This window comes from Castor canadensis, chromosome 11 (genome assembly GCF_047511655.1).
Source record: "Castor canadensis chromosome 11, mCasCan1.hap1v2, whole genome shotgun sequence".
NCBI lineage: Eukaryota > Metazoa > Chordata > Mammalia > Rodentia > Castoridae > Castor > Castor canadensis.
In genome coordinates, this window is record NC_133396.1 from 139,454,278 (window position 1) to 139,471,576 (window position 17,299).

General features: G+C 46.4%; 1 non-coding gene across 1 annotated transcript; it reads left to right on the plus strand.

Annotated features, from left to right (window-relative positions):
• The first annotated feature begins 3,667 nt into the window (after positions 1-3,667).
• LOC141414196 (U2 spliceosomal RNA) lies at positions 3,668-3,857 on the plus strand. Its single transcript, XR_012439275.1, has one exon. It is a non-coding gene; the product is annotated as a U2 spliceosomal RNA (small nuclear RNA).
• Positions 3,858-17,299: the final 13,442 nt, after the last annotated feature.

Consider the following 17,299-nt stretch of genomic DNA (forward strand, 5'->3'; position numbering starts at 1 on the left):
AACATGAAGGAAGCTGAATCAGAAGCCTTTCGTCATCTACTTAGCGAACAAGCTCAGAGCACTTCCTGTCATCCCTGCTCCAAACCAGGACGTTGGATGCGAAGAGCCAGAGGGGCTGGCCGTGACCTTGAGAACCACCCTGCCTTCTCCCTGCACAGGAGAAAAGTGAAAACCAGCACTTCGATGTCACGATAATGATGACATTTAACAAATGACACCATTTAACAAACGACACCTTTAATTTTTTTTCTTGGCAGTATTGGGGTTTGAACACTTGCTCAGCAGGCGTTCTACCACTCGAGCCACTCCACCAGTCCTAATTTTTTTAAACAAAAATTTCTTAGTGACAGTTGCTTCTGCAATACACACTTGAAACTTTGCAAACCTTTCCATTGGTTTGAAGCAGAACCCTAGTAAAATCCCTCTGTGGTTGTCAAAACATATTCAAAACAAGATAATGACTGTGTTGAAGGTATTAATATTTTAGGATAAGCTCTACAAACAAAGCAGTAAAGACAAGCGCACGAGGAACAGCTCCTATGCATGTGAGCCATGTTTCCCCTCCCTGTTCTCCCAAATCCTATTAGGGATGTCATGAGGAAGAGCGTGAGTTACAGCTGTAATATGCAGTAGGAGTTTCATCTTAGCCTTCCCATCATCTCAGTGTATTCTAGGCTTAGAGAGTGCAGCATAGACACCATTCCCACAAGACAAGACGCATCCCACAGGGCCGGGGAAAACAACATGTCATAAAAGATGGCCCGGAGTCTTCCACGGCCGCTGCGGGCCCTGAAGCGCACACCTGGGCGGTGCACGGGCTCTGCTTTGCTTTCCCAGCCTCTGCCTACCTGCCTCTCAGCTCCTCCTCCACTTTTGTGAGTTACACTTGGGCACGACTGTGAGGCTCTTTGGTGCCTGCCTTGTTGGGAAAGCTTTAGTGGCTCTATCTATGATCACCGGTAGTAAATGTCAAGTGTGGAACCTCAGGAGTCCACGCACACAGTCATAAAAGCTTAACTCAGCTCCCATGTGTACACCACCGGACCTCCTTAAAAGAAAGAAAAAAGGGTCGAATCTGAAGAGTGGAAGCTGAGCTCCACCACCCTGCCCTGAGAAGGCCGGAGGCCCCAGGCGCTTTTCCCTCTCAGCTGTCAGGTTGTGGAAGGACTTTAGAAGACCCGAAAACCACGTGAATTCTACTCTTTGCGATCAAGTAGTATTTTTTCAAAATTATTTAAAAAGTGCTATTTGGTTATTTCTTTCATATACTGGAAAAGGGAAAAGATAATGAAAGAACCCAGTGGCCTGTGAAATCGTCTCTATGTTAAAAGTTACCGCAGTCTGCCTGCGGTGGGAACCACGCGCACTGCGGGTTTAATTTCCTTCCCTGCAGCTCACGCTCTTTTCACCGGATTTCTGAAAAAAAATAAATAAATAAATAAGTAAAATTACGCATCAGGGTTTTGTTTGTTTTGCAGAAGTGGGGTTTGAACTCAGGACCTCCTGCTTGCTAGGCAGGTGCTGTACCACTTGAGCCACTCCACCAGGCCCCTCATCAGTGACTCCACGCGCGACACGGGGCCCTGGCGGAGCTCGGATGTGAAATCTCCGCAGTCCTGGGAGGCCGGCTGGGCGGTGCGAGAGGCGACGCTGGAGGACAGGCGGGAGCCTGGGAGGCTGGTGTGTGGGGACAAGGCGACAAACACGCGCAGGCCTCGGGGGAAGCTGGGAACCACTGGCGGGAGCGGTGGCAGGCGGGGACAGGCACCGACCCACTGCGCACTGCGGCCGGCCGTGCGCGCGGGGGAGGCGGGGTGGTGGGGCCGCTCGGTGTCACGTGCGCGCGCGCGGGGGGGTGGCCCCGCTCCGAGTCACGTGCGCGCGGGGGCGGGGACTGGCGGAGAGGAGGCGTGGTCGGAGCGCGCGGGGCGGCGGGGGCGCGCGCGGGGGCGGCGCGGCGCCCGCGTCCTCGTCCTCGCAGCGCGCGGGCCGCGTGGAAGGAGGCCAGGCCGTGTGTGGAAACGCGCTCGCCGGCAGCGGAGGGCGGAAAAAGAAGCCCTGGGCCGGAGCCAAGGTCACGGGTAGACGCCTGCCTAGCGCGCGGGAGCGCTGGCGTCCATCCCCGCCCAGCGAACCTAAGTAAATCAGCTAAATGTGTGACAGGAACCGTGGATGGGGCACATGCAGAACTGGGGCCTACCGTGACCATCCCAGCATGCAGGAGCCTGAGGACCATGGGGTGCGGGGTACTGGGCACACCCCAAAGTCCACATCCCCTCGCTGGGCGCGCCTCTCCCCCACCCGTGTCCTGAGGCCCTTTTAGGTGTTATTCGCGCACCCCCGAGGAAGGCCAAACCTCCGCCAAGCGGGTCTTACACAGGGGCTCCGTGGGACAGGGGGGAGGTTTCGGCCTGGCCACGCCGTGGGCCGTGGACGTCCCAGAGTGTCAGCTCAGTGGCACGGCAGGATCTTCCTGCTGTGAAGACTGGTCAGCGAGTTCAGCCTGCTGCGTCCAGTATAAAGGTCCCATCCGCAGCCACCTGTGCTTGGAGCGGCCTCTGAGTGCATTGCTTAGTTACTTTTACTCAAGCTCCAAAATGACAACATTGTAATTCTATCACTTTTTCATCATTTGTGAGCAAGCTCTTTTCTGATCAGTTACTTACTTACCGAGACACAGTGCATGCAGGAAAGACAGGATGGGTGCTTCATTCTTTATTTTTGGAATAAAGACTTGTTTCCCAAGCCTCCTCCCAGAGTGACCTATGAATCTATTTTGGGGGTCTTACTGGAACGCATGGATGCGTCTCCATGTGCTGCAACTAATCACTCCCTTCTTTCATGCTGAAAACACCCCACTTTCAGTCAGCGCTTCTGACTGTACCCCAGAAATCTTACAGCCGCCTTGCTTGTGGTGCTGCTATGTTGTTGGGGTCAGAGGAACACATCACAGGGAAGCAATCCGCAAAATTTAGAATGTGACAAACTCTGCAGGACAAATGGTTCCATTTCTTCAACAATCAGTTGCCAGGAGGATGAAAAAAGGTGTGTGTGTGTGTGTGTGTGTGTGTGTGTAGGGGGGGCCATAGATCAGAAGAAACCAGGGACAATTGCAGTGTCTGGCCTTGGTTGGATCCTGACCTCTGTATTTCTGACTTTTGTTGTGGAACCCATCCCCTGACTTTTTAAAGTTGTAAAAAAAGAGTTACTAAGATGGATAGCAGGCATGGTTGTGAAACAGGAATAGTGTATTTAAGGCCACTGAAATGTACACTTAAAAATGGTATGATGATAAGTTTTATGTTATATTTTACCACAACAAAAGCAGTAACTTGCCAGGCACCAGTGGCTTGCGCCTGTAATCCCAGTTACTCAGGAGACAGAGGTGAGGAGGATTGTGGGTCCAAGCCAGCCAAGCAAATAGTTAGCAAGACCCTATCTTGAAAAAACCCATCACAAAAAAAAGGGCTAGTGGAGTGATTCAAGGTGTAGGCCTTGAGTTCAAACCCCAGTACTGAAAAACAAAACCAAAAACCAATAAATTGAAAATAACAATTTATTAGAAAAATCAAATCTAAGCTGACTGGCTTTTTAATGATATTAAGGAATTACCATAAACATTTTTAGAAGTGATAATATAGTTGTAGTTATGTTTAAAAAAACTTTCATCGCTTCCAGCCTTTTGGCTAAGATCAAGTGTAGTATCTGTTCTTATCAGTTTACTATCTGATACGTCCTCTATCCGAGGACAGCATATTAAATGGATTTTTGGAACAGGGAGATGGAATAGGAGCTTGCTCCGTCCACTCCACACATCGACCTGGTATTGCGGTACCTCCTGAAATGGTGCACCAAAAAAAAAAAAAAAAGAAACCTTTCTTGGGCTGGTGGAGTGGCTCAAGTGGTAGAGCACCAGCCTAGCAAGCATAAGGCCCTAAGTTCAAACCCCAGTACCACCAAAACAAACAAGCAAACAACAACAACAACAACAAAAACATTTCTTACGGGGCTGGAGGGTTGTAGCTCAGTGGTAGAGCTTGAGGTTTGATCTATGCCACACACACACGTCCTATTGTATTTTAACACACCCTCTAATATTTTATTTTTATCTATTTATTTTTTGTTCGACTGGGGTTAGAACTCAGGACGTCACACTTGCAGATCAAGTGCTGTACCGCTTGAGCCACACCTCCAGTCCATTTTGCTCTGGTTTTTTTTTTTGGAGATAGGGTCTCCAAACTTTGCCTATGCTGGCCTCAAACTTTAATTCTTCTGACCTCAGCCTCCCAAGGGGCTAGGATTACAGCTGTGAGTCACCAGTGCCCAACTAAATCCTTGTATTTTAAAGAAACACACTGAAATGTTATAAATGAAATTATAACAGAATTGTTTTCAAAATGTGGAGAGCACATGTAGCGTGATGGGAAGGAACTTGGCCCAGTGTTGACAATTGTTGGAGCTAAGTGACAAGTCAGTGGGGGTCACTAGGTTCATTTCTCTGATTCTAGATGTTTGATAACTGTAAAAGAAAATGTTTAAAATTTATTTTAAAATGAAGATTGCCCTAGAACGAGGCTGAAGAGGAACTGATTGGAAGAACTCCACCAAGCCCATAAATAAAGTCTTACCTAACTCAGAGCTGTGCTAGCCATTTGCCAGCTGCAGCAAAGTTCAAGCAAGGCCCAAGACAAAGCAAGGAGCCCAACCCAATCTTTTGTCATCAGGGCACGGTGAGGGCCTGATGCTTCCTGTGCTTGCTAGGTAGGTGCTCTGCCACTTGAACCACACTTCTTGCCCTTTTTATTTTAGTTATTTTTTAGGTAGGGTCTTGTGTTTTAAGACAAACTGGCCTGGACCTTGGTCCTCCTATCTAAGTCTCCTGTGCTGCTGAAATTACAGGCATGTACACCACCATGCCCTGCTTGGTTGAAATAGGGGTCTTGCTAACTTTTTATAGGACTGGCCTGGAACTGCTATCCTCCTGATCTCTGCCTCTTGGAGTGCCTGGCATTACAGCTGTGAGCCACCAGACCTGGCCCTCGGTGCTTCTTAGCACTGTTCTCACAGGACAGCCTTCACTTCCTGCCTCCTCACTGCATCCTCTGCGAATCTTTTGGATCACACAGGACAGCGAACAGCCCAGGCTTGATCAGTGATATTTTTGAAGTGGTTGAGGGAGACCAAGGAAGAGTTCTTATTTGGAACCCATACCATGAGATGAAAAACAAAAACAAAAACAACAACAAAATAAAGATAAGCTTAATGAGAAAGGGGGAGAAACTGGAGAAACTTTATCCTTAGGTTGAAGAATTTGACTTGACACATGAAACAACTGGAAAAGTCAGGATTGTTTGCAAAAGTTACAATACTTTTTAAACTTAATTTTATGCGTTAAAGAGTCAAAGTTAGCACTGGTTTGCAATGAAGCAACAGTGTCCTGCCCACTTCCCAAGACACCTTCCCTCCTACCCAGTATCAGTCACAATCAATCACAACCTGTTTCCATCACAGGCATGGCTGGCGCACCTGCTCCATTGCCCCCACCTTCCAGTGTAGTCATCAGTATTAGCATTCGTGTCATTGTAACTGCACGCACAGTTCACTGCCAATTGCATATTTCTTCCTGTGTAATTTTTTTTTTTTTGCTTTTCCTAGTTTTCCCACTTTGATGTTAATATTTATTTATTTATTTACTTTGCAGTACTGGGTCTTGAATTCAGGGCCTATGTCTTGAGCTACTCCACGAGCCCTTTTTTGTGATGGTGTTTTCAAGATAGGGTCTCAAGAACTATTTGCCAGGTCTGGCTTCAAGCTGTGATCCTCCCGATCTCTGCCTCCTGAGTAGCTAGGATTATAGGTGTGAGCACCGGCACCCAGCTCTGTTTTAATTTTTTGAGGCACGGTATTGCTTTGTAGCCCATAATGGCCTTGAACTTGCAGTCCTCCTGCCTCTGCCTCTCAAGTACTGGGATTACAGGTGCGTCACTATGCTGGATCTTCAGTGTTCCTCGAAGGCCCATGTGTTGAAGGCTTGGTTCAGCTTGGCACTGTTGGGAGGCAGTGGAACCTTTAAGAGGTGGGGCCTAGTGGGAGGTTTTTAGGTCAAGGTTTGCCCTTTAAGGGGGTGGTGAGACCCTGGCCCCTCCTCTTTTCCATCTCTGCCCCTACAGTGAGCAGTTTTGTTCTGCCTTGACCTCCCCATCAGTCCCTCCGTCACCACCACCAGAGGCAGGCCTGCCTGATCATGGATCAGAATCTCTAGAACCATGCTCCTAAGCAAACCTTCTCTCTTTAGAAGTTGGGTATCTGGGCATTTGTTACAGTGAGGGAAAGCTGACCAGCACACTCACTGGAGTCCTCCCCCTCCAGTCCAACCTGGACTGGTTGCCCTCCTTGCTCGCCACACACCTGTGCCCTGGGTTTTCATGATCTCTCTCCTACATGGGATTTCCTGTCTCTTCGGGAAATCTTCCTCTTCTTGGTCTGCTCTGGCTTTTGGATGTTGTATGTCTTAAGGAACTTGCTGAGAAAAAGCAGGGGCAAATGAAATCTTTGCCGTGCAAGAGTGTTGAAGAAAACTTTTTACTTTAATCTCTTCAGCTGGGAGTGAGATTTTAGTTTGAAAATCATGTTTCCTCTAAATTTGAAGGGATCGCTCCATTTCTTCTGTTGAAACAACTAGAGCTGGCTTTATGTTGTCACAGAGCGATGTAGCACCCAATTTTTTTTTTTTTTTGTGGTACTGGAGCTTGAACTCTGGGCCTCATGCTCGCCAGCAGGTGCTCTACCACTTGAGCCACTCTGCCGGCCCCTGTTAGTTTACTTTTTCTGGCAGCACTTCCCACCAAGGGGGGCTCCTGTTCCCTCCGGTGGAGAGGAGTGCCGGCATAGACAGCAACCTAGCACTCCTCGCTGTGCAGTTTACCAAGGCATGTCTGGCTGAGCTGTTGTCTCTGAACTTTTGTTACTATGCAAAGCCTCTCACACATCTGTCACTCTCACAGTGTCTGCTACTGTGTATGGGATCTCAATTTACATTAAGCAAATCAATAGGCATTGAACTTGGATCTTAAGTGCAGCACAGTGTTAGGCACTGGAATCCCGAGGTAAGTAAGACAGGTTCCCCTGCCTGACAGTTACTTTCCTCACAGTTTAGAAGGGAACACAGCCTGGACCCCAACAACTACAACCATGACACAGCCTGCCACCTATGCCCAGGGAAGAGAAGGATTACCTTGTTTTACCTGTTCTCAGGTGCAGCTTAATGTCTCTGAAATCTGGACACACCTTACACTGGATGGCGTCCCACAGTTATCATGGGCAATTCGTTCCTACTGGATGATGCATTAAAGCAATGGTGCATCTTACAATGAAACATGACCTGTCTATCAAGGTCATACACGGATGAAGAGAGATGGAATGGCAGGAGATTCTTGAGAACAGTAGGATTTTTGCAAGGAGGAAAAATTGTGTGTTATGGCAGAATCCATCACCTATAAGCTTGCAAGTTAGAAAACCTAAATCCCAATTTCAGACACTTTGAGCTGTTTGCTGCTTAACAGTGGGAGGGCTGTGGACAGACAGCAGCTGCCACGTGAAATGAATGACATGTGTACTGGTTGTCTGCTGATGATCTAAAGGCTGTGAATCTCAAAAGAACGTTGGCAGAAAAGATACTATCATTGTTCCCATTTTAAACATAAGGAACTTGTAGAGGTTAAATTAATTGTCCATAGTTGCACAGCAAATAAATAGTGAACCAAAACCCAGGAGGCTGGCTATAGACTCAACCGCTGACACCAGACTCACTTTCTAGTGAGTATTTGGGAATACTGCTGCTGTGTACAGAGGTTAGTTATGATTTTCTGCAAGGGAGAGGGCTTTTCTTTTTTTTTTTTTTTTCTGGTGGCACTGGGGTTTGGACTCAGGGCTTCACGCTTGCTAGGCAGGTACTCTACTACTAGAGCCACTCCACCAGCCCTTTTATGTGTGTGTGTGTTGAGTATTTTTGATATGGGGTCTTGTGAACTGTTAGCTTGGGTCAGCTTTGAACCTCCTGATCTCTGCCTCCTGAATAGTTAGGATTATAGGCGTAGGGGTTTTCCATTCAATGGACCAAGACTGTGAGAAAAGTCAAAGGATGCTAAAAGCATTCAGGGATTCCTTTTCGGTAAAGGGTTTGGGAGAGGAAGGGTTTTGGAAGTGCAGGAATGCCACTAGACAGGAAGCTGGAAAGTCAGACAGATGTCATATTATGAAGCCATTTGGGCATTGGGACTTCATCTATCCACTATGAAGAATGTTACATTTTTTGAGCTGGGGAGGGACCTGAGCACACCTGAGGTTTAGAAAGATGACAGACATCAGGGGTAGGGTAGAGTCAGGTGGAGCAAGACTAAGGTGGGGGGCTGAGTGGGAGACTGACTCTCTTTCCTGCCTTTCTTTCCCGCCTCCCTTTCCTTATCCCTCTCCCCCCTCCCCACCCTCCTCCTTCCAGTGCTGGGGATCAAAGCCAGGGCCCACGCATGTAAGCAAGCCCTGTGCCACTTAGCTACACCTGACCCAGGAGACAGACTCTTCAGTACAGGCCACACAGTAGAGGCCGAACTTGTGCTATGTCCTTGGACCAGCCGGGTGCCAGTGACTCATGCCTGTAATCCTATATACTCAGGAGGCAAGATCAAGAGGATCTCGGTTCAAAGCCAGCCCAGGCAAATAGTTCAGGGAACACTATCTCAAAAAAAATCCTTCGCAAAAAGGGCTGGTGGAGTGGCTCAAGGTGTAGGCCCTGAGTTTAGGCCCCAGTGCCAACAAAAAACAAAAAGAAAAAATCCGTGGGCTACACAGGGAGAGCCTGTCTTCAACAAAACAAAACAAAAACAAATAAATGAGAAGACTTCCTGTGTTCACGAATTGAAAGTCTTATTGTTAAGGTGTCAACGTTAGCCAAAGTGATTTAGAGACTCAGTGTAATCCCTACCAAAATCCCAATGGCATTTTTTTTTTTTGCAGAGATAGAAAAAAATCTGTTTTTTTTGTGGAACTGAGATTTGAGCTCAAGGCCTTGTGTTTGCCAGGCAGGCACTCCTACCAGTTGAGCCACACCTCCAGCCCCCTTTTTTTTTTCCTCCAGCCCTTTTGATTTTTAGTTATTTTTCAGGTGGAGTCTCACCTTTGGATCATGATTACACCTCCCACATGGCTGGGATTACAGAAGTGCACTAGCCATGCCCAAATTGTTAGTTGAGATGGGATCTTACCAACACCCTATCCAGGCTGGCCTCAAACTGTGATCTTCCCAATCTTCACTTCCTGAGTAGCTGGGATTATCGACATGAGTTCCTATGTGTGATACATAAAGTCCATCCTAAAATTCATATGGAGTCTCAATGAACCCAGGAGAGCCAGAACAATTTAGGGAAAAAAAGAACAAAGTTGTAGGAGTTACACGTTCTGATTTTGAAATCAGAACAGTAATCAATCAAAATAGTGCAGTATTGGTATAGAAACAGATAGATAGATAGATGGAATACAATAGAGAGCCCAGAGATAAATCATCAATGGACAAATGATTTTTTTTTTCATAATGGGGATGGAGCCCAGGGCCTCCCTCTATCACCAAGCTACATCCCCAGCCCCTGTCAATGATGTTTGGCACAGGGGCCAGGACCACGTACCCAAGAAAGGACAATCTCTTCCAGAAATGGTGCTGGGAAGACTACACATCCACTACAAAGGAATGAAGTCAGACCCGGATACCAAATCAACCGATTCAAGAGGATTATCCGAACAAAACAAAGCCAGAATAAAGGAGTGTTTGTGGGGATGTGGCGAGGTTGAGCCTCGTGAACTGGCGGCAGGATTTGTTAAATGATGCAACTGCGGTGAAAACCAATGCAGTTTTTCTCAAAAGGTGAAACAAAAGAATTTCTATGCTCAGTCCACTTCTTTTTCAGCTTTTAATTTAGTATTTTCTGAATAGCATATGTGAATAATGAGGGGGTTTCATGTGATAATCCTACACATGTGGACAGAGTACTTTGAACAAGTTCACCCCTCTAATATTTTCCCATTTTCCCTTCTTCTGTGGTCTATCTGAGTGCACAGCCAAAAGAACTGAAAGGAGGACCTCGAAGAGTCACTCGTATTCAGGTTTATAGTACTATTCATAACAGCCAAGAGGTAGAACTAACCTCCCCTCCTCTCCCCTCCCCTCCCACCCCTCTCCTCTCCTTTCTCTTGTCATCAATGGATGAGTAAACAAACAAAAATTTGATCTATTCTTATGTGGGAATACCACACAGCCTTAAAAAAGGAAGGAGTGCCTGTCACATGGTACAACATAGAGGGACCTTGAGGTAAGTAAATAAGTCACTCACAAAAAGACAAAGACTGTAAATTTCACTTTTTAAAAAAAAAAAAACTAAATTTTTTTTTGTCTTTTTAAAATTATAATTATCATATCACTGTACTTGGGGTACATTGTGACATTTGCAAATGTGCTTACAATATGCCATAGTTGAATTCACCCCTCCATCATTCTCCCTTATCCCTCATCCCCAAATTTCACTTATATGAGGTTCCTAAAGTAGTCAAATTCATAGAGACAGAAAGTAGAAAGGGTTTCCAGAGCCAGGGTGAGGAAAAAAGGGGCATTTTTGCTTTCTGAGAATGGAAAGGTGGAAGGTTCTAGAAATCTTCAGAACACTGTGAACATGAGTGCAAGTGCACGCTTAAAAGTAGCTGAGATGGCCCAGCGCTTGTGCTCACGCTTGTAATCCTAGCTACTCAGGAGGCAGAGATCAGGAGCAAATAGTTTGAGAGACCGTATCTCAAAAATACCTAACACAAAAAAGGGCTGGTGGAATGGCTCAAGCAATAGAGCGCCTGCCTAGCAAGTGTGAGGCCCTGAGTTCAAACCCCAAGAACTGCCAAAAAAGTAAATAAATAAATAAGGTAGGAGTGGGGAGGGGGTCACAGTCTGATGCTTTCCTGTCCTACTGCACCTGGGGCTCAGAAGACACGTATTTTTCCAGGAACAATGTTACCTTCAGTTGAAAGAGAAGAAGTGAAAAGAGCCGGGCATGGGCGCCACACACCTGTAGTCTCAGGTACGCAGGAGGCAGAGGCAGGAGGATCTCTTGGGCCCAGGAGTTCGAGGCAGCATAGTGAGGTCCTGTCTCACTTTAAAACGAAAGTGGAAATACAGGAAAGACATCTTGCCTTCTGCTCCCTGTCACCCAGCTCCCACCTCATCAGTTTGTGTTCCTGATGTGACATTACTTTAGGCAAAATCTTGTTAGAGGTAGGAAGACAGGTGATAAAATCCCATGCCCCATCCACCTGCAGTGACCTGACCGGGTCTCTGAATGAATCCACAGGAGGGGCTGCCTCATGGAGGTGTGGGTACAACACTAAGCATTGGTGATGCCCTGGACTGCACCGAGGGTCTCACCTTATGAACCAGCTCTCCCAGGTGCTGGGATTACAGGCATGCACTGCTGTGTCTGGCTTCCCTGATCTCTACCCTGACTTCTCACTGTTCTTCCTGCTTCACAGCAGAGTGCCTGGTGTCATCTGCTCAGGGTCATGGAGCAATGGCCATAAGGAGAACTCACAGATCAGAAACCTGCAGGGTAGCTTTGTATTGTTATTACGTGAAAGTCATCTTTTTATCTAACACTTTGGGAAAATCAAAGTGTGCTGGTACTATGCAGTTAAGTGTTTCCTTTTAAATCGTTACCTATCACATTCTCTTCTTCATACGTCACACCCTGTGTCACAGCTAGTGTGCACAGGGCCTCGTGGGCACTAGGCCAGCACTGTGCCACTGAGCCCCACCCAGCCCCTGGCTACTACATCTCTTAAGTTTCTGTTGGTCTAGAGTCCTTCCTTCCACTCCACCTATTTTTCTTATTCTTTTTCTTTTCCGGCACTGGGGCTTGAACTCAGGGTCTACACTTTGAGCCACTTCACCAGTCTTTTTTTTTTTTTTTTTTTTTGTGATGGGTTTTTTCGAGATAGGGTCTCGAGACCTATTTGCCTGGGCTGGCTTTGAACCACAGTTCTCCTGATCTCTGCCTCCCGGGTATCTAGGATCACAGTTGTGAGCCACAGGTGCTCGTCTCACCTGTTTGTTTTACATGCTATTGTTTTATGAGAGATCCTGGGTTAGTTGTCCTGCACAATATCCCACACCCTGGGCCAGGGGTGCTACTCAGTGGCAGAGAGTTCCCTAGCATGTGCAAGGTCCTGGGTTCCATCCCCAGCACTGCAGAACAAACAAGCAAACAAACAGACGTCAGTATCCCACGTTCTGGAGTGGCCCATCTGCTTCCTCCTGTGTCACTTAACTTGTCCCCCTTATTTCCTGTCAACAAAAGTTAGTTCTACAAGCTTGATTAGATGCAGCTCAGTTTCTTCACAAGAATAGCTCACAGGAGATGTAGCCATGGGTACTTAACAGAACTTCCTACAAAATGCAAACAATATTGGATAAGTCCCAAAAGCACTGGGGATCTGTCCCAAAGAATCGTTATGACAGAAAATGAAAATGTCCCCACAGGATTGGTGTTGATTACCTATTTTGTCCTTGTCCAAAGCAGGACCCAGGATGTGGCGTGTGGCATGTATACTAAGGTAGGAGTCTCTCGGCCTTGACGGCAGCAACAGAGGTGAACTCTGCCTAATCTGTTATGGCAGTGTGTTACAAGGACCTGGGCTGGATCGTAGCATCTGTAGGAAGGCTGGAGAACCACAGGCAGAAAGAAAGAATCCGTGGGAAGCTGGGCAGAAGCACTCACAGCCAGGGCCACCTCACAGGATGGGAAGGGCTGCTCTGCTCCCCCGACAGCATCACACACACCTGTCTTCCTTTGGCCTAGGCTCTGCGCTATGAGTGAATCCTAAACCACCCCTTTTTCTTTGTGTCACTTGGTTAAGTTCCAGGATTCTGGTCAAGAGCTATTAAGTTGTCAGGCTGGCTCACAAGTGGTATTAGTCAGCAGTTCATCACTATAACTTACAAATAGAGAGAGTTCCTTTTGGCTCACTTTAAAAAAAAATTTTTTTTATGGTACTGGGTTTTGAACTCAGGACCTGGTGTTTACTAGGCAGGTGCTCTACCACTTGAGCCACCCCCCCCAGCCCTTGGGTCACATTTTTGGAAGTTACAGACCATGATCAGGTGGGCCTATTGATTTTAGGCTTCTGGTGGGGGTGTTGGATGGCAACGGGAGTGGGGGTAATCAGAACAAAACCACTGCCTAATGGCAAGAAAGCAAAAGAGAGAAACGGCAAGAAGGGGCTGCCATGCTTACAGGCGCCACACCTTCAATGATGCCACCTTGGGGACCAAGCCTGTTACACATAGATCTTTGGGGAACATTTAACACCCAACTATAGGACATGTCTATACCCCACCCCCAAGTGGGTTAGAAGAGGGAGGACCTGGACATTTTGGTGTCCACAGGGGACCTTGGCCTTTCTTCCGTCAAGACTTGTAAAACAGATGGTCAGTTCCAATAAGAAGGGAATTTGAATGTCGTGTAATCGAAGACTGGGTCACCATCAATGTGCTGGCTGAACTGAGTTATTATATTGGTTGGACCAGTTCAAAGGCCGGGTGAATAGGAATTGATGAGAAGATAGGTTTTCAAATATGACACAATCGAGAGTTTAAGCTAACCGTGGTCTCTAACGGTTCTCAAATTTCAGCCTGCATCAGAGCCACCTGGAGGGCTGGGATGAGACAGGGCTGACCCTGACTCACAGGGCCTCATTGATTCCGGAGATCTGGGTGGAGTTTAAAAGCTGCCTGTCCCTCACGAGATCCCAGGATCCCAGATCCACACTCCGACAACCACTAATCTAGAGTCCAGATCGTGAGTGCATGTCACATGCACACCGGGGTACGTGTCAGCGAGCCAAGCTGCAGGTGGACGGGTGGGCGAGAACCCCTGAGGGCTTCCAGCCCGGGTCCAGTCCCCTAGTCCTCTCCCGTAAGTGTCTTTTTCTCCATAGCTGTTCTAGTTCTGAAGGAGGGCTCTCATGCTCGCTGCGGTAGCTCCACCAATTTCACTTCACCCAGCACAGCATAATTCTGCATCACCCTAGTCGTGTCCCGTGTCCCGTGGCTTCTCTACAGATCGTCACTGTTTCTGTTAACACGCAGCACCCGGATTTGGAGCATATTCCTGACATAGAGCAAATGTAAGGAAATCTTCCTTTATTTTGTTCTCTAATTGTCTATTAATTTCACTTAGCAGCTATATTATTGGCCTTGTTTTGAGGTTCTTATCCACTAAAGAACAAAGTTATTTTATTTCACTCTTTCCCTCCCTCCTTCCCTTCCTCCCTCCCCCTTCCTTCCTTCCTTCTTCCTCCCTTCCTTCTTTCCTCCTCGCTCCCTCCCTCCTTCCCTTTCTCCCTCCCTCCCTCCCTCTCTCCCTCCCTCTTTTCCTTGCTCCCTCCCTCCCTTCCCCAATTTAGGGCTTAGTGCCCATACCTTCTCATTCTACAATTGACTGTGAAAGCTTACATTTAAGTCGTACTATTTATTCTTTCTCTCTCTTTTTTGTTAGTGTGTATTAACTGTACAAAGGGGTTTCATTGTGATATTGTCACACATGCACGTAAGGGGCTTTGATCAAATGCATGCCCTCTGTTTCTCTTTCTTCATCCCCCTCCTTAATATTTATTCTTGTTAAATTTCATTGTTTTAGCCTTGACTTATTAGGTTCACTTGTAGGATTTTGTGCTTTGTTTGCTAAGCACCTGCTCTTCCACTGAGCTATGCCCTCTACCCATGTTATGATTTTTTTCATCTTAAATATGTTGTTTGATAAAATTATTTAACTTAAAACTTTGTGACAACTAAAGACATGATCAGCACAATACAAATATCCTCATTCATTCATTCATTCATTCAATAGGTATTTATAGGTCTCACCATGTAATAGCCACTGTTCTGGTCCCAATAAAGTGGTGATGAGGACAGGGCCAAGGACAGAGCCCTATTGTCCCTGTCCCCAGGAACGCACTGGCAGTTAGTCACCACTTGGGAGCATTTGTGATTTTATCCATTATCACTTCTTCTAAGTCTATTCTCACCTAGTTTCCTTGCTTACCTCCACTGTATGCGGGGCTCGGGGGCCCATGCCCTGGTGGAATGAGACCTGGCTGCCCAGCATCCCACCTTCTTCTGGACTGGAAGGTTCTGTGTTCCCAAAAGCATTGTGGGTCGAGCTGTGGGTCCTGAGAACGAGGTGTACACCCAGCCTGCCCTCAGTGCCACAGCCCTGAGACAAGTCACTTCGGCTCGCAGAGCTTGTTTCCTGACTCCAAACTGCACTGCGAACCCAATCTTGCAAGGCGTTAAGAGGGCTAGACATGCCGAATTCAAGGGATCGGGTGCAGATTACTTTTCATGGTTGTGGCTGGGGATCCAACCCATGGGTCACACACGCTGGGCAACATTCCACCACCCAGCCACATCCCAACCCTCAATACTACGTTCTTAACTTACATATGAAAAGACATTAAGAGAAGCAGGATTTCCAGTCAAGGGAAATTAGTATATACAAAAATGATTATCAAATGCTTTTAAATTGTTTCATTAGGATGTTTAACTTTGATGAAAGTACCTTCCTACTTTGTTCAAGTATGCCATATGCTCACTGGGGTATTTCCCCATAGTCTGTAGCAGACTTTTCAGTCGTTGCTGTGTTACCTTGCAATAGAAAACCTTTTCCCAACATGAAAATTTTATTTTTCATGTTGCTTCACGTGCAAAGTAAGAAGCTAGTGTGAGATTCTGGATGGATTATAGTCTGTGCCATTTTCCTAGTTATTCTAGAAGGAAGGTAACACGACACTAACCAAAGAATTTAAATACATGCATCTGGTTTTTAAAAAGTGGAGAGAAACCAGACACCGATAACTGTATCTGGAGTGACAATAGAGGGCTGGGGACAGGGACTTGAAGCCTTTGTACCTTTTGAATTTTGGGCCCTGTGCATATATTACTGATTCAAAAAAAAAATAGTGAATCATTTTTAAGTAGTAGAAAAAGAATTTTAAATAACAGTATCCTTTCTACTTAGCACTTTTATCAAATCGCAAAGCCTTGAATACAAAGAAACCAAACTAAATTCTCTGAAAAGTCCCACTCATATCTGCTAATATGGGTGAGCTATGCCAATTAAATGAACCATGTTCAAAAAAGGTTTACTTCATGATGATTCCTACACTCTGCCTGCTCAGCATTCAGGCGGAAAGAGACTATTTCTACAAAGAAGCCTGAGCCACTGCAAAAATCTATTGACGACACCACCAACACTTTTTAAACACAGCGAGCGAGATGGCAGGCTCAATTTAGCTATTAAAATATCAAAAGATATTTTCCAAAGTATTTTGGGCAACTGTATTACTTTTGGGATTCTATCTATCTTTGATTTTTGCTGACAAAATTCTATATGAACAATTGACAATTTACATAAACCATGACTGCCTACTTTTTTTACAGTGCTGGGGTTTGAACTCAGGGCCTTGCACTTGCTAGGCAGGTGCTCTACCACTTGAGCCACTCTGCCAGTCCCTGACTGCCCACTTAAGGCAAATAAGAGTTTTCTAAACATGATTGTTCACTATCTTGTTGGTACACACCTATAATCCCAGCACTGAGCAAGGAGGATCTGAGTTTCTGACCAACCTCAGCTACAGAGCAAGACCTCATCTCAAATAAACCAACCAACCACCTCTGAGGACATCTTTAGGTCACTTGAAATGAAAGTCCTTCAGTTGGTTAAAAAAAAAAAATGAATGCAGTAATTATGTGGAAATGTTTTAAGTCTTGTATTAGGTGAGATCGTTGCGATTTTCGCTGCTCGGGCAGCTGCTGTGAAGCAGACACTGTGACAGAGATGGGAGAGGTGACGGGAAATGCCAGAAAAGTGAAAGGCAAGCTGGGAGCGTGGCTCAGTGGTAACACATTTGCCTGGCAAGCATGAGGCCTGGAGCTCCATCCCCAGGTCCACAAAAAAGAAGAAAAATTAAAGCCCAGAAACTTTCTCCCTTGAGGATATTGTAACTGGTTGAGAAAGTCACAAGCCCTGGCAAAGGACAGGAATCGGGACTCGAGTCACATCCTGCCAATATTTCTCCCGGGGTCTCCTGGTGGTATAAGACATGGATTATCTGCTCCTGGGAAGATGCCTGGCACTTCTTTTCAGTTTGTTCAGATAACCAGGAGAAAATGATTTGTTTTCTGAAGTAGTCATACAGAACACTTTGCTCTTAA